Source organism: Bison bison, unplaced genomic scaffold (assembly GCF_000754665.1).
Source record: "Bison bison bison isolate TAMUID 2011002044 unplaced genomic scaffold, Bison_UMD1.0 scf7180017864122, whole genome shotgun sequence".
In the NCBI taxonomy this organism is placed as follows: Eukaryota; Metazoa; Chordata; class Mammalia; order Artiodactyla; family Bovidae; genus Bison; species Bison bison.
This window is the reverse complement of record NW_011494694.1, coordinates 254,734-257,698: the sequence shown is the minus strand read 5'-3', so window position 1 is coordinate 257,698 and position 2,965 is coordinate 254,734.

Genomic DNA, 2,965 nt, shown 5'->3' with positions numbered 1-2,965 from the left:
CTTCAGAGGGCTGGAGTCCCGGGCCAAATTTGTGACCTTTGGACTTTGTGCAGCCTTTTCTGTTTTCTTTTTGTGCATTGTCCACGTATTTTTGTTTAAAACACGGACCAGACAATCTCATTAACAATCTACCACCACGCCCTGAAAAGTCCAGAAGCAACCGTGCACGCGGCGCTGTGTGACGAGTACTGCTTTGCCAGGCAGATTGTGAAAAATCTACCTGTCATATGATCCCCTGGCTTAATCAAAGGCTGCATTAATAATACTGGTGTCAGGCTATCTTTGCTACAGCGAGTAAACAGCGGAGGCTCCCAGAAAAGAACTGGTAAGTTCATGCTACATCTGGGTCAGCAGGTGAGGTCAGACACTCTCTGGGGTTTAACGAGGGTAAGCACAGTCAGTTTAGCATCAAGATGCTGGCACTGCCGTTTCCTTGCCGATGAGCCTGAGCACACTTGCACGTTCTGTGTTCCCACTGTGCATCTCTAAGATGAAAACAGGCCCCGAACCGGGTCCTGCTTCCTGCAAGGATTCTGCTCGGGGCCATTATCCCTACTCTGCAGAGGAGCTTCCTACCACCCAGTGTCCCCCGCCAGCACCACTCAGGCATCCCAGCTCTAAACAAACAAAGACAGGCCAGGGCTGTGCCATGTGGCTGCTCTGAAAGAGAGCACTTGATGGACAGCAGACATCAGGCTGGTCACCGGCTCCAGGAGTGAGGAAGGGGCCAGCTGTGGGTAGATGATGCAACTAGTCAGACACGGGATTATGGCTTGCCAGCGATGCTAGCTCAAGGGCACCCTGTGCAAGACAAACACCTTGGGGTAGGTCCAGATTAAGGCTTGTGCTTCACCAACAAGAGCATCTGACCTGTTGTAACAAGACAGGAAAGACATTGTCTCTGGGACGTTCAGGATCCCCCATGTTCGAATGCTACAAAATGGCTCTGTTGAACTTGGACATCTCAAAAGAAAAATGAAAGTAGCTTTCATATTTCAGCTGAGGAATTTATTTCATTGCTAGAATAAGTCTGTTTGCTTTTGTCCCGGTAAAACAGAGATATATAAAAATCTCTAGCAATCATTGTCCACCACTGTGTGTGCTAATGCAACCAAATCCTCCAGATCAGCAATCTTGGGTAGGTATCAGGGCCCACTTTAACCTGACTCCAAACGATCCCTAGCAAATACTGGGAAAGAAAAGATGAGCTTAATAAAGGCTGGTGCCCAGATGATAGAGTAGGGAGGCTTGGAGAGAAGACCAAGAACTCAGAGACCCCTGATTATCCTGAGTTTCTTCCTGACTTAAGCACGATCCATCTGGGACTGAATTCAATAGCTACTGCTGCTTCTAAAAGAGGACCAGACTGGTCAGTGTGCATTCAAATGGGTTGAACACAGGATTACAGAGCTCCTCTGAGTACCTGGCCCTGTGCTTGACATGCGGAAGCACAACATGATTACAACATGGCCCCTGACCTCCAGAAGTTCACAGCTGTGTGCTAGAGAAGCAAAGTGAATAGACAAATCTGATGTAGGTTTTACATAATGTTGAAGAAACATGTAAAAAAAAATGCTCCATGAACAGAGATGAACGAAGAGCCGACCCTAACTGGAGAAGCCGAGGAGGAGGGAGCTTTGGGGTGAACTCTGGGGACGAGGAGACGTGTTCTGTGCAGACAGAGGAGGTGGGGTCCCAGGCTGTGGAAGAATAAGGTTATTGGGAACTTGGAACAAATACAATCTCATGACTGATTAATGAAAACTAAAGTTTGTACCAAGTCCCGAAAACACAGAAGGCAAAGGATTTGAGAATCCCGAGGATGATAACAGGGAGCTGTCCTTCTCGCCCTGGGCAGGAAGGGGAGACAGGCTTTTGTCAGGAAGGTAACTGGCAAACTCCGTGCCCTCCCACCTTGCTTTCCCTCCCTTCAGAGGGCTTTCAGGGATTGGGAGGATGCCCCCTCCTTTATTTCAAGCCCCGCCATGAGAGCTGTGATGTCTGGGGGTCAGGATTCTACAGGAGGGAGCAGGGCAGCCCCAGCCGCAGGGAGGCCCCAGGAGGGGCTGTTCACAGAGTGGCCTGCGTCCCAGGGCGCCGAGCAGAAAGGATGTAGTGATGTCTGCTACACATGGTGGCCCAACAGTGAAGAACCCGCCTGCCAACTCAGGAGATGTGCGTTTGATTCCTGAGCTGGGAAGATCCTCTAGAAGAGGAAATGACAACCCACTCCAGTACTCTTGCCTGGAGAATTCCATGGACAGACGAGCCTGGCAGGCTACAGTTGTTGGGGTCACAAAGAGTGGAACGGGACTGAAAACAACAACAGATCAGAGTGGCCGGCATGAGATCTCTAAGTACCCCCAAAACAAGAGGCTGATCTCCTGTGAGTGGGCTCCAGCCTGGTGGACTGGGGTTCTCTGGCCATAGTAACCTCAGAAGAAGACAAGATGGCTGTCCATGAGAGAAGGGGCCAGGCCGGGTCCAGAGAGCAAGGTCAGCTGGGCCAGGAGCAGATCAAATCCCTTATGATTATACAGTGGAAGTGAGAAATAGATTTAAGGGCCTAGATCTGATAGATAGAGTGCCTGATGAGCTATGGAATGAGGTTAGTGACATTGTACAGGAGACAGGGATCAAGACCATTCCCATAGAAAAGAAATGCAAAAAAGCAAAATGGCTGTCTGGGGAGGCCTTACAAATAGCTGTGAAAAGAAGAGAAGCGAAAAGCAAAGGAGAAAAGGAAAGATATAAACATCTGAATGCAGAGTTCCAAAGAATAGCAAGAAGAGATAAGAAAGCCTTCTTCAGTGATCAATGCAAAGAAATAGAGGAAAACAACAGAATGGGAAAGACTAGGGATCTCTTCAAGAAAATCAGAGATACCAAAGGAACATTTCATGCAAAGACGGGCTTGATAAAGGACAGAAATGGTATGGACCTAACAGAAGCAGAAGATATTAAG